Genomic DNA, 15,327 nt, shown 5'->3' with positions numbered 1-15,327 from the left:
ATAACTACTGTCTATACACACCATCCTGTATAACTACTGTCTATACACACCATCCTATATAACTACTGTCTATACACACCATCCTGTATAACTACTGTCTATACACACCATCCTATATAACTACTGTCTATACTGTCTATACACACCATCCTATATAACTACTGTCTATACACACCATCCTATATAACTACTGTCTATACTGTCTATACACACCATCCTATATAACTACTGTCTATACACACCATCCTATATAACTACTGTCTATACACACCATCCTATATAACTACTGTCTATACACACCATCCTATATAACTACTGTCTATACACACCATCCTATATAACTACTGTCTATACACACCAACCTATATAACTAGTCTATACACACCATCCTGTATAACTACTGTCTATACACACCATCCTGTATAACTACTGTCTATACACACCATCCTATATAACTACTGTCTATACACACCATCCTGTATAACTACTGTCTATACACACCATCCTATATAACTACTGTCTATACACACCATCCTATATAACTATTGTCTATACACACCATCCTATATAACTACTGTCTATACACACCATCCTATATAACTAGTCTATACACACCATCCTATATAACTACTGTCTATACACACCACCCTATATAACTACTGTCTATACACACCATCCTATATAACTACTGTCTATACTGTCTATACACACCATCCTATATAACTACTGTCTATACACACCATCCTATATAACTACTGTCTATACTGTCTATACACACCATCCTATATAACTACTGTCTATACACACCATCCAATATAACTACTGTCTATACACACCATCCTATATAACTACTGTCTATACACACCACCCTATATAACTACTGTCTATACACACCATCCTATATAACTACTGTCTATACACACCATCCTATATAACTACTGTCTATACACACCATCCTCTATAATTACTGTCTATACACACCATCCTATATAACTACTGTCTATACACACCATCCTATATAACTACTGTCTATACACACCATCCTATATAACTACTGTCTATACACACCATCCTCTATAATTACTGTCTATACACACCATCCTATATAACTACTGTCTATACACACCATCCTATATAACTACTGTCTATACACACCATCCTATATACATATAGTGGCAAGAAAACGTATGTGAACCCTTTGGATTTCTGCACAAATTGGTCATAACATTTGATCTGATCTTCATCTAAGTCACAACAATAGACAAACATTGTCTGCTTATACTAATAACACACAAATGATTGTATTTGTCTTGTCGAAATTGAATATATAATTTAAACATTCAGAGTGTAGGTTGGGAACATGTTATGAACCCCTAGGCTAATGACTTCTCCAAAAGCTAACTGGAGTCAGGAGTCAGCTAACCTGGAGTCCAATCAATGAGACGAGATTGGAGATGTTGGTTAGAGCTTCCCTGCAATATAAAAAACACTCTCAAAATGTGAGTTTGTTATTCACCAGAAGCATTGCCTGATGTGAACCATGCCTCGAACAAAAGAGATCTCAGAAGATGAAGAATTGTTGACTTGCATTAAGCTGGATACAGAAGTATCTCTACAAGCCTTGATGTTCATCAGTCCACGGTAAGATAAATTGTCAATAAATGGAGAAAACTACTCTAAGCAACACCACAGAAGAAGCCACTGCTGTCCAAAAAAAAACATTGTTGCACGTCTGAAGTTCGCAAAAGAGCACCTGGATGTTCCACAGCGATACTGGCAAAATATTCTGTGGACAGATGAAACTAAAGTTGAGTTGTTTGGAAGGAACACACAACATTATTTTGGGAGAAAAAAAAGGCACAGCACACCAACATCAAAACCTCATCCCAACTGTAAAGTCTGGTGGAGGGAGCATCATGGTTTGGGGCTGCTTTGCTGCCTCAGGGCCTGGACAGCTTGCTATCATCGACAGATTTCCCAAGTTAATCAAGACATTTTGCAGGAGAATGTAAGGCTATCTGTCCGCCAATTGAAGCTGGACATCACCCATCAGTTGGGTGATGCAACAGGTCAATGACCCAAAAAACACAAGTAAATCAACAACAGAATGGCTTCAACAGAAGAAAATACACCTTCTGGAGAGGCCCAGTCAGAGTCCTGACCTTCTGGAGTGGCCCAGTCAGAGTCCTGACCTTCTGGAGTGGCCCAGTCAGAGTCCTGACCTCAACCCGATTGAGAGGCTGTGTCAGGACCTCAAGAGAGCAGTTCACACCAGACATCCCAAGAATATTGCTGAACTGAAACAGTTTTGTAAAGAGGAATGGTCCAAAATTCCTCCTGACCGTTGTGCAGGTCTGATCCACAACTACAGAAAAGTATATATAGACAGTATATGTTTGCGGTGGTGTGTATAGACAATCGACCAAACAATCAAACAGCCTATCGACCAACAGCCTATCGACCAACAGCCTATCGACCAACAGCCTATCGACCAAACAATCAAACAGCCTATCGAGCAACAGCCTATCGAGCAACAGCCTATCGACCAACAGCCTATCGACCAACAGCCTATCGACCAACAGCCTATCGACCAACAGCCTATCGACCAACAGCCTATCGACCAACAGCCTATCGACCAACAGCCTATCGACCAACAGCCTATCGACCAACAGCCTATCGACCAACAGCCTATCGACCAACAGCATATCGACCAACAGCATATCGACCAACAGCATATCGACCAAGAGCCTATCGAGCAACAGCATATCGACCAAAAGCATATCGACCAATGAGGTCAGCCCTATACCATAGGTCAGTGGTCACCAACCTTTTCTCAGTCAAGATCACTTTCTGAGTCAAACTGAGATTTTTCTTTACATTAACCTCAGACAAACAGTTTTGTAGGAATGAGGTTTGGGCAGTAGGCCTAATATATATCACAGCATATTGGCTATGTGATTGGCCTGCCAATAATGTTCATTAGACCAGATTATATTTCAAAACTCGAGCTTTGATAACAAAATTGATCAGTTGGTTTAGCACTTGTGAGGCACTGTGGAGTATGAATTGAAATAATTTGCTTTTTTATTTAACTAGGCTGTTGGTAACTGCTGCACCTGAAGGTCAACGAGGTCAAATCACGAGGTCATTGAACTTCAGGTTGAAAGGTCGGAGGTCTAGAAAGACGCCCGAGTTTCCGACTTGGAATTCCGAGTTGGACGACCGACCGTTCAAAACGTTGTTTCCCAACCGCCTCTCCCGGTCCCTGCTCTCTCCTTCTTTTCCTCCGGTGAGACTGATCAGAGAGAGAGGGGACACGGTCTTCCACCTGCTCTCTCCTTCCTTTCCTCCGGTGAGACTGATCAGAGAGAGAGGGGACACGGTCTTCCACCTGCTCTCTCCTTCCTTTCCTCCGGTGAGACTGATCAGAGAGAGAGGGGACACGGTCTTCCACCTGCTCTCTCCTTCCTTTCCTCCGGTGAGACTGATCAGCGAGAGAGGGGACACGGTCTTCCACCTGCTCTCCTTCTTTTCCTCCGGTGAGACTGATCAGAGAGAGAGGGGACACGGTCTTCCACCTGCTCTCTCCTTCTTTTCCTCCGGTGAGACTGATCAGAGAGAGAGGGGACACGGTCTTCCACCTGCTCTCTCTTTCCTTTCCTCCGGTGAGACTGATCAGAGAGAGAGGGGACACGGCCTTCTACCTGCTCTCTCCTTCTTTTCCTCCGGTGAGACTGATCAGAGAGAGAGGGGACACGGTCTTCTACCTGCTCTCTCCTTCTTTTCCTCCGGTGAGACTGATCAGAGAGAGAGGGGACACGGTCTTCCACCTGATGGCGAAACTCGAGTCGCAACACATCTGCCTCATGCACAAACTCATGTTGTTCCTATGACCAGAGAAAGTGAAACATTCCTTAATATTAAAATGGACAGGACGAGCTGCTAATAAGGATAAAACGCAGGGCTGTCGATACATGGCTGGTTTTGTAATAGTGTTGAATAAAAACAGTGACAGAGCTGAATATAAACTGAACTCAGTCATATAACCAGCAGCTCTTTGCTGTATTCGTTGACAGTCTCTCTGTGGTCACGGTTTTAAAAAACATTCAATCTGACGTAGGCTAGTAGCCTATTAAACTTTGAATCAAGTGCACCTTCCAGCACCAGCTCAACATGATTTTAAAAAAGGAGCGCTAGCCTAAATCGTTCGTAGGCTTTCTACAGAAATATTTGGTGATCGACTAGGAATACCGTGAAGATCGACTAGGAATGCCGTGAAGATCGACTAGGAATACAGTGAAGATCCACTAGGAATGCCGTGATCGCGATCGACCGATTGGCGACCACTGCCATAAATCATTTTGCGAAAATCTGACTTTCGGACCCATGTAGGTATATATAAAAGAATGAATACATTGAATTTGGCTTAAAACTGCATAGAAACGCATCGAATAGCACATTCAGAAATGGCAAAACCAACAGTAAAATAAAATCTAAGGTTTGAAGTGTCTGTCCTATATATCAGTGAGATCGAACACACCTCAAGAATAACACATATTTAACCCCTTATATTTCTGTTGTCGCAAAACTACTTTCATTCATTTGTTAAAACCGGTACCGGTGTTACCTACAGACGAGACCCATGACACCGGTGGCGGCCGGCCGTAGAGCAAAACCACAACTTCTCTTTCCATCGTGGGGTCATATCAGTTTGTAGGCCAAAACCACAACTCTTTCCATTGTGGGGTCATATCAGTTTGTAGGCCAAAACCACAACTCTTTCCATTGTGGGGTCATATCAGTTTGTAGGCCAAAACCACAACTCTTTCCATTGTGGGGTCATATCAGTTTGTAGGCCAAAACCACAACTCTTTCCATTGTGGGGTCATATCAGTTTGTAGGCCAAAACCACATGTCACGCCCTGACCATAGTTTACTTTGTATTTTCTATGTTTTGATTGGTCAGGGTGTGATCTGAGTGGGCATTCTATGTTTCATGTCTTGTTTGTCTATTTCTATGTTCAGCCTGATATGGTTCTCAGTCAGAGGCAGGTGTTCGTCATTGTCTCTGATTGGGAACCATATTTAGGTAGCCTGGGTTTCACTGTGTGTTTGTGGGTGATTGTTCCTGTCCTTAGTGTTAGTTTGCACCAGTTTAGGCTGTTTCGGTTTTCATTACGATTATTATTTTGCACTGTTTGTATTTAGATTCGTGTTGCTATAGTCACAATAAACATGGATCGCAATCTACACGCCGCATTTTGGTCCGACTCTCCTTCTCATACAGAAAACCGTTACAGAATCACCCACCACAAAAGGACCAAGCAGCGTGTCAACAGGCAGGAGCAGCGCGAGGAGACGCGCAATAAGGATTTCTGGACATGGGAGGAAATCCTCGACGGGAGAGGACCCTGGGCTAAACCAGGGGAGTGTAGCCGCCCAAAGGTGCAGCAGGAGAAGAGGCAACAGGAGCAGCCCAAAGAGGAGGTATGGACATGGGAGGACGAATTAGAAGGAAGAGGACCCTGGGCTCAGCCAGGAGAATATCGCCGCCCCAAAGAAGAACTGGAGGCGGCGAAAGCTGAGAGGCGCAGATATGAGGAGGCAGCACGACGTAGCGGATGGAAGCCTGAGAGGCAGCCCCAAAAATTTATTGGGGGGGGGCTAACAGGGAGTATGGCTACGCCAGGTAGGAGACCTGGGCAGACTCCCTGTGCTTACCGGGGGGCTAGAGAGACCGGACAGGCACCGTGTTATGCAGTGGTGCGCACGGTGTCTCCAGTGCGGGTGCATAGCCCGGTGCGGTATATTCCAGCTCCGCGTGTCTGCCGGGCTAGATTGAGCGTCGAGCCTAATGCCATGAAGCCGGCTCTACGCAGCTGGTCCCCAGTGCGTCTCCTTGGGCCGGCTTACATGGCACCAGCCTTGCGCTCGGTGTCTCCGGTTCGCCTGCATAGCCCAGTGCGGGCTATTCCACCTCTCCGCACTGGCAGGGCGACCGTGAGCATTCAACCAGGTAAGGTTGGGCAGGCTCGGTGCTCAAGAGCTCCAGTACGCCTGCACGGTCCGGTTTTTCCAGTACCACCTCCACACCCCAGCCCTCCGGTAGCAGCTCCCCGCACCAGGCTTCCTGTGCGTGTCCTCGGCCCAGTACCACCAGTGCCAGCACCACGCATTAGGCCTACAGTGCGCCTCGCCTGTCCAGCGCTGCCAGAGCCTTCCTCCTCTCCAGCGCTGTCGGAGTCTCCCGCCTGTTTAGCGCTGTTAGAGCCTTCCTTCTCTACAGCGCTGCCGGAGTCTCCCGCCTGTTCAGAACTGCCAGTTAGCATAGAGCTGCCAGTTAGCATAGAGCTGCCAGTTAGCATAGAGCTGCCAGTTAGCATAGAGCTGCCAGTTAGCATAGAGCTGCCAGTTAGCATAGAGCTGCCAGTTAGCTTAGAGCTGCCAGTTAGCAAGGAGCTGCCAGTCTGCAAGGAGCTGCCAGTCTGCATGGAGCTGCCAGTCTGCATAGAGCTGCCAGTCTGCATGGAGCTGCCAGTCTGCAAGGAGCCGCCAGAGCTGCCTGTCTGCAGGATGCCGCCAAAGCTGCCAGTCTGCAAGGAGCCGCCAGAGCTGCCAGTCTGCAAGGAGCCGCCAGAGCTGCCAGTCTGCAAGGAGCCGCCAGAGCTGCCAGTCAGCATGGAGCAGCCAGGGCCGCCAGTCAGCATGGAGCAGCCAGGGCCGCCAGTCAGCATGGAGCAGCCAGGGCCGCCAGTCAGCATGGAGCAGCCAGTCAGCATGGAGCAGCCAGTCAGCATGGAGCAGCCAGAGCAGCCAGTCAGCATGGAGCAGCCAGAGCTGCCAGTCAGCATGGAGCAGCCAGTCAGCATGGAGCAGCCAGAGCTGCCAGTCAGCATGGAGCAGCCAGTCAGCATGGAGCAGCCAGAGCTACCAGTCATCATGGAGCAGCCAGTCAGCATGGAGCAGCCAGAGCTGCCAGTCGTCCAGACTCTTCCAGATCTGCCAGTCGTCCAGACTCTTCCAGATCTGCCAGTCGTCCAGACTCTTCCAGATCTGCCAGTCGTCCAGACTCTTCCAGATCTGCCAGTCGTCCAGACTCTTCCAGATCTGTCAGTCGTCCAGACTCTTCCAGATCTGCCAGTCGTCCAGACTCTTCCAGATCTGCCAGTCGTCCAGACTCTTCCAGATCTGCCAGTCGACCAGACTCTTCCAGATCTGCCAGTCGACCAGACTCTTCCAGATCTGCCAGTCGACCAGACTCTTCCAGATCTGCCAGTCGACCAGACTCTTCCAGATCTGCCAGTCGACCAGACTCTTCCAGATCCGCCAGTCGACCAGATTCTCCCAGATCCGCCAGTCGACCAGATTCTCCCAGATCCGCCAGTCGACCAGATTCTCCCAGATCCGCCAGTCGACCAGATTCTCCCAGATCCGCCAGTCGACCAGATTCTCCCAGATCCGCCAGTCGACCAGATTCTCCCAGATCCGCCAGTCGACCAGATTCTCCCAGATCTGCTAGTCGACCAGGATCTGCTGAAACCGCCAGCCAGCCAGGTTCTGGTAGTTTCTACTACCTGCCTGGGCTTCCTCTCAGTGCTGAGCTTCTTCTCAGTGCTGAGCTTCCTCTCAGTGCTGAGCTACCCATCTGTCCCGAGTTACCTCTGTCCCGAGCTGTCCCTCTGTCCCATGTTATCATTGTGGTGGGTAACCTATTTAGGGACGTTTAGGAGGGGGATTAAAACTGTCATGGAGTGGGGTCCACGTCCAGCGCCAGAGCCGCCACCGCGGACAGATGCCCACCCAGACCCTCCCCTATAGGTTCAGGTTTTGCGGCCGGAGTCCGCACCTTGGGGGGGGGGTACTGTCACGCCCTGACCATAGTTTACTTTGTATTTTCTATGTTTTGATTGGTCAGGGTGTGATCTGAGTGGGCATTCTATGTTTCATGTCTTGTTTGTCTATTTCTATGTTCAGCCTGATATGGTTCTCAGTCAGAGGCAGGTGTTCGTCATTGTCTCTGATTGGGAACCATATTTAGGTAGCCTGGGTTTCACTGTGTGTTTGTGGGTGATTGTTCCTGTCCTTAGTGTTAGTTTGCACCAGTTTAGGCTGTTTCGGTTTTCATTACGATTATTATTTTGCACTGTTTGTATTTAGATTCGTGTTGCTATAGTCACAATAAACATGGATCGCAATCTACACGCCGCATTTTGGTCCGACTCTCCTTCTCATACAGAAAACCGTTACACCACAACTCTTTCCATCGTGGGGTCATATCAGTTTGTAGGCCAAAACCACAACGTCTTCTCTTTCCATCGTGGGGTCATATCAGTTTGTAGGCCAAAAACACAACGTCTTCTCTTTCCATCGTGGGGTCATATCAGTTTGTAGGCCAAAACCACAACTCTTTCCATCGTGGGGTCATATCAGTTTGTAGGCCAAAACCACAACTTCTCTTTCCATCGTGGGGTCATATCAGTTTGTAGGCCAAAACCACAACGTCTTCTCTTTCCATCGTGGGGTCATATCAGTTTGTAGGCCAAAACCACAACGTCTTCTCTTTCCATCGTGGGGTCATATCAGTTTGTAGGCCAAAAACCACAACGTCTTCTCTTTCCATCGTGGGGTCATATCAGTTTGTAGGCCAAAAACACAACGTCTTCTCTTTCCATCGTGGGGTCATATCAGTTTGTAGGCCAAAACCACAACGTCTTCTCTTTCCATCGTGGGGTCATATCAGTTTGTAGGCCAAAACCACAACTTCTCTTTCCATCGTGGGGTCATATCAGTTTGTAGGCCAAAACCACAACGTCTTCTCTTTCCATCGTGGGGTCATATCAGTTTGTAGGCCAAACCATTCAAACGCTACAGACAACAGCATATCGGCGGCACTTCAGACTCAGATGCTGAAGGCCGGACATGAGACACAGCCTATACAACAACAACAAAATATATATATCACTAAACAGACAGATTTTGACGTCAATCGACTATAAGACTTTATGTCTCCATCCTATGACCTCTTCAGTTCATTCTACTGCCAATGTTTGTCTATGGAGGTTGCACGGCTGTGTGCTCGATTTATACAACTGTCAGCAACGGGTGATATAGCCCAATTCACTAATTAGAAGGGGGGTCCACATGCTTTTGTAAATATAGTGTACATATACATTAAGTATACAATAATATACAAGTATACACGTCAGGCAGCCTAGTGGTTAGAGCGTTGGACTAGTAACCAGATGGTTGCAAGATCGAATCCCCGAGCTGACAAGGTAAGAGAGTTCTCCTATTGGGACAGCCGAAGCAGAACCCTTTTGGAACCCTTTGTTGTGTGTGTGTGTGTGTGTGTGTGTGTGTGTGTGTGTGTGTGTGTGTGTGTGTGTGTGTAGGGTTGAGTGTATCTGTGTCTGCGTGCATGTGCGGGGTTGAGGGCTGTGTGTGTGTGTGTGTGTGTGTGTGTGTTTACATTGATTCACAGATCATTAACATTCCTATGCAACACATTCTGTATAGAAACCAACTGACCCAAACACTCTCCCATAGTCTAACATACAAACAGCAACACACAGAGGTGGTCTCTCACACACAGCCAGCTGTATATTCTTGGATGAGTAATAAATCAGGTTTATGCCAGTCCACATCATCATCATCATCATCATAACATTAGCAGTTGGTGTTGTGTGGCTCAGGGAGTTTACAGAGCAGACACACACACACACACACACACACACACAGTGGGGAGAACAAGTATTCTATACACTGCCGATTTTGCAGGTTTTCCTACTTACAAAGCATGTAGAGGTCTGTAATTTTTATCATAGGTGCAAATGAATAATGCAAATTAATAACTTAAAAATCATACAATGTGATTTTCTGGATTTTTGTTTTCTGGATTTTTGTTTTAGATTCCGTCTCTCACAGCTGAAGTGTACCTATGATAAAAATTACAGACCTCTACATGCTTTGTAAGTAGGAAAACCTGCAAAATCGGCAGTGTATCAAATACTTGTTCTCCCCACTGTATATATATATATATATATATATATATATAAACTATGACTGAGTGAGAAGGGCTGGGCTCCCAGAGACAACTGTGGGAATAATTAACACTAAATAATAAAAACCTAATTTCCCAGGGGGCCATGCAGCAACAGGCTTGGCCAAGAAGCGGAGCTGTAGTCTGTCATGCTGTCAGCGCTCAGCTAAAGAGCAGTGACCAAAACCACACGCAGCGGTTCAACCCTTCAGCACCAATGACACGCAGCGGTTCAACTCTTTGAGCACCAATGACACGCAGCGGTTCAACCCTTCAGCATCAATGACACGCAGCGGTTCAACTCTTTGAGCACCAATGACACGCAGCGGTTCAACTCCTTCAGCACCAATGACACGATAGAGTGTGTGTGTGTGTGTGAGAGAGAGAATGTGTGTGTTGACCTAATCTAACCCTAACGTCACTACAGAAAGACGACAGTTACGATCTGTGAACCATTTATCCATTTCCACTAGAGGTCCACCGATTAATCGGAACGGAATTAGGGCCGATTTCAAGTTTTCATAACAATCGGAAATCTGTATTTTTGGACAAAGATTTGGCCGATTTAATTTTTATTAATTTTTTTTATTATAATTTATTTTTTACCTTTATTTAACCAGGCAAGTCAGTTAAGAACACACTCTTATTTACAATGACAGCCTAGGAACAGTGGGTTAACTGGTTAACTGGTCTAGGAACAGTGGGTTAACTGGTTAACTGGTCTAGGAACAGTGGGTTAACTGGTTAACTGGTCTAGGAACAGTGGGTTAACTGGTTAACTGGTCTAGGAACAGTGGGTTAACTGGTTAACTGGTCTAGGAACAGTGGGTTAACTGGTTAACTGGTCTAGGAACAGTGGGTTAACTGGTTAACTGGTCTAGGAACAGTGGGTTAACTGGTTAACTGGTCTAGGAACAGTGGGTTAACTGGCCTAGGAACAGTGGGTTAACTGGTCTAGGAACAGTGGGTTAACTGGTTAACTGGTCTAGGAACAGTGGGTTAACTGGTTAACTGGTCTAGGAACAGTGGGTTAACTGGTTAACTGGTCTAGGAACAGTGGGTTAACTGGTTAACTGGTCTAGGAACAGTAGGTTAACTGGTTAACTGGTCTAGGAACAGTGGGTTAACTGGTTAACTGGTCTAGGAACAGTGGGTTAACTGGTTAACTGGTCTAGGAACAGTGGGTTAACTGGTTAACTGGTCTAGGAACAGTGGGTTAACTGGCCTAGGAACAGTGGGTTAACTGGTCTAGGAACAGTGGGTTAACTGGTCTAGGAACAGTGGGGTTAACTGGTTAACTGGTCTAGGAACAGTGGGTTAACTGGTTAACTGGTCTAGGAACAGTGGGTTAACTGGTTAACTGGTCTAGGAACAGTGGGTTAACTGGTTAACTGGTCTAGGAACAGTGGGTTAACTGGCCTAGGAACAGTGGGTTAACTGGTCTAGGAACAGTGGGTTAACTGGTCTAGGAACAGTGGGTTAACTGGTTAACTGGTCTAGGAACAGTGGGTTAACTGGTCTAGGAACAGTGGGTTAACTGGTCTAGGAACAGTGGGTTAACTGGTCTAGGAACAGTGGGTTAACTGGTTAACTGGTCTAGGAACAGTGGGTTAACTGGTTAACTGGTCTAGGAACAGTGGGTTAACTGGTTAACTGGTCTAGGAACAGTGGGTTAACTGGTTAACTGGTCTAGGAACAGTGGGTTAACTGGCCTAGGAACAGTGGGTTAACTGGTCTAGGAACAGTGGGTTAACTGGTCTAGGAACAGTGGGTTAACTGGTTAACTGGTCTAGGAACAGTGGGTTAACTGGTCTAGGAACAGTGGGTTAACTGGTCTAGGAACAGTGGGTTAACTGGTCTAGGAACAGTGGGTTAACTGGTTAACTGGTCTAGGAACAGTGGGTTAACTGGTTAACTGGTCTAGGAACAGTGGGTTAACTGGTTAACTGGTCTAGGAACAGTGGGTTAACTGGTTAACTGGTCTAGGAACAGTGGGTTAACTGGTTAACTGGTCTAGGAACAGTGGGTTAACTGGTTAACTGGCCTAGGAACAGTGGGTTAACTGGTCTAGGAACAGTGGGTTAACTGGTCTAGGAACAGTGGGTTAACTGGTCTAGGAACAGTGGGTTAACTGGTCTAGGAACAGTGGGTTAACTGGTCTAGGAACAGTGGGTTAACTGGTCTAGGAACAGTGGGTTAACTGGCCTAGGAACAGTGGGTTAACTGGTCTAGGAACAGTGGGTTAACTGGTCTAGGAACAGTGGGTTAACTGCCTTGTTCAGGGGCAGAACAACAGATTTTCACCTTGTCAGCTCGGTCATTCGTTTTTGCAACCTTCCGGTTACTAGTCCAACACCACCTGCCTTACATTGCACTCCACGAGGAGACTGCGTGGCAGGCTGACTACCTGTTATATGAGTGCTGCAAGAAGCCAAGGCAAGTTGCTAGCTAGCATTAAACTTATCTTATAAAAAACAATCAATCATAATCACTAGTTAACTAGACATGGTTGATGATATTACTAGTTTATCTAGCGTGACCTGCGTTGCATATAATCGATGCGGTGCCTGTTAATTTCTCATTGATTTAGCACTGTCGTTGCACCAAACCTAACCATAAACATCAATGCCTTTCTTTAAAATCAATACACAAGTATATACTTTTAAACCTGCATATTTAGTTAATATTGCCTGCTAACATTAATTTATTTTAACTAGGGAAATTATGTCACTTCTCATGTGTTCTGTGCAAGCCGTCAGGGTATATGCAGCAGTTTGGGCCGCCTGGCTCGTTGCAAACTCTGTGAAGACCATTTATTCCTAACAAAGACCGTAATTAATTTGCCAGAATTTTACATAATTATGACATAACATTGAAGGTTGTACAATGTAACAGGAATATTTAGACTGATGGATGCCACCCGTTAGATAAAATACGGAACGGTTCCGTATTTCACTGAAATAATAAACGTCTTGTTTTCGAAATTATAGTTTCCGGATTCGACCATATTAATGACCAAAGGCTCGTATTTCTGTGTGTCAGTATGTTATAATTAAGTCTATGATTTGATATTTGATAGAGCAGTCTGACTGAGCGGTGGTAGGCAGCAGCAGACTTGTAAGCATTCATTCAAACAGCACTTTCGTGCGTTTTGCCAGCAGCTCTTCCTGTGCTTCAAGCATTGAGCTGTTTCTGACTTCAAGCCTATCAACTCCCGAGATTAGGCTGGTGTAACCGATGTGAAATGGCTAGCTAGTTAGCGGGGTGCGCGCTAATAGCGTTTCAATCGGTGATGTCACTCCCTCAGAGACTTATAATAGTTGTTCCCCAGCTTTTGTGGAGCGATGGGTAACGCTGCTTCGAGGGTGGCTGTTGTCGATGTGTTCCTGGTTCGAGCCCAGGTAGGGGCGAGGAGAGGGACGGAAGCTATACTGTTACACTGGCAATACTAAAGTGCCTATAAGAACATCCAATAATCAAAGGTTAATGAAATACAAATGGTATAGAGAGAAATAGTCCTATAATTCCTATAATAACTACAACCTAAAACTTCTTACCTGGGAATATTGAAGACTCATGTTAAAAGGAACCACCAGCTTTCATATGTTCTCATGTTCTGAGCAAGGAACTTAAACGTTAGCTTTCTTACATGGCACATATTGCACTTTTACTTTCTTCTCCAACACTTTGTTTTTGCATTATTTAAACCAAATTGAACATGTTTCATTATTTATTTGAAGCTAAATTGATTTTATTGATGTATTATATTAAGTTAAAATAAGTGTTAATTCAGTATTGTTGTAATTGTCATTATTACAAATAAATAAAATCGGCCGATTAATCGGTATCGGCTTTTTTTTGTCCTCCAATAATCGTTGAAAAATCATAAATCGGTCGACTTCTAGTGTTGGGTTTCTAATTTCAACTCCTTGACCAATACGTTATCATATTGAATAAAAATCTAAATTTCAATGTGTTTCCGTCGCATGTTCAGGTTTAACGACGACAGCATACATGTCGCAGTGGTGGTATATGGGGTTTTGGTGACACAACGGATGACATTGTGATAGACTGCATCAAATTTGCTGAGTATAGTGTTGGAGGGTATTTTGTAAATTACATCGCCGAAGTCAAGGATCGGTAGGATGGTCAGTTTTACGAGGGTATGTTTGGCAGCATGAGTGAAGGATGCTTTGTTGCGAAATAGGAAGCTGATTCAACATTTAATTTGGGATTGGAGATGCTTAATGTGAGTCTAGAAGGAGAGTTTACAGTCTAACCAGACATCTAGGTATTTGTAGTTGTCCACGTATTCTAAGTCAGAACCGTCCAGAGTAGTGATGCTAGTCGGGCGGGCAGGTGGAGGCAGCGATCGGTTGAAGAGCATGCATTTCGTTTTACTAGCGTTTAAGAGCAGTTGGAGGACATGGAAGGAGTGTTGTATGGCATCAGAGAACCACCAGCAGCAAGAGCGACATCATTGATGTATACAGAGAAGAGAGTCGGCCCGAGAATTGAACCCTGTGGCACCCCCATAGAGACTGCCAGAGGTTCGGCAGGGGGTGCTGAGATGTTGGCCGGGGTAGGGGTCGCCAGGTGGAAAGCATGGCCAGCCGTAGAGAAATGCTTAATGACATTTTCGATTATTGTGGATTTATCGGTGGTGACAGTGTTTCCTATCCTCAGTGCAGTGGGCAGCTGGGAGGAGGTGCTCTTGTTCTCCATGGACTTTACACTGTCCCAAAACATTTTGGAATTAGTGCTACAGGATGCAAATTTCCTAACTGACTGTGTGTATTGGTTCCTGACTTCCCTGAAAAGTTGCATATCACGGGGACTATTAGAAGCTAGTGCTGTACGCCACAGGATGTTTTTGTGCTGGTCAAGGGCAGTCAAGTCTGGAGTGAACCAAGGGCTATATCTGTTCTTAGTTTTAAAAAAAATGTATTAGTCAGGAGTAACGACAGCTAGTTTGAGTCGTCCTACTGCCCAGAGCCTCCATTAGTCAGGAGTAACGACAGCTAGTTTGAGTCGTCCTACTGCCCAGAGCCTCCATTAGTCAGGAGTAACGACAGCTAGTTTGAGTCGTCCTACTGCCCAGAGCCTCCATTAGTCAGGAGTAATGACAGCTAGTCGTCCTACTGCCCAGAGCCTCCATTAGTCAGGAGTAACGACAGCTAGTTTGAGTCGTCCTACTGCCCAGAGCCTCCATTAGTCAGGAGTAACGACAGCTAGTCGTCCTACTGCCCAGAGCCTCCATTAGTCAGGAGTAATACAGAACACAGGCA

At 45.7% G+C, this 15,327-nt stretch overlaps 1 protein-coding gene across 2 annotated transcripts in view; it reads right to left on the bottom strand.

Annotated features, from left to right (window-relative positions):
- Nucleotides 1–15,327, bottom strand: part of LOC139420128 (staufen double-stranded RNA binding protein 2) — a 349,406-nt gene that overhangs the window by 199,679 nt on the left and 134,400 nt on the right. The gene's annotated exons all lie outside the window — the stretch shown is intronic.

Source organism: Oncorhynchus clarkii, chromosome 11, assembly GCF_045791955.1.
Source record: "Oncorhynchus clarkii lewisi isolate Uvic-CL-2024 chromosome 11, UVic_Ocla_1.0, whole genome shotgun sequence".
NCBI classification, from domain to species: domain Eukaryota; kingdom Metazoa; phylum Chordata; class Actinopteri; order Salmoniformes; family Salmonidae; genus Oncorhynchus; species Oncorhynchus clarkii.
This window is presented reverse-complemented; position numbering and strand designations above follow the sequence as displayed.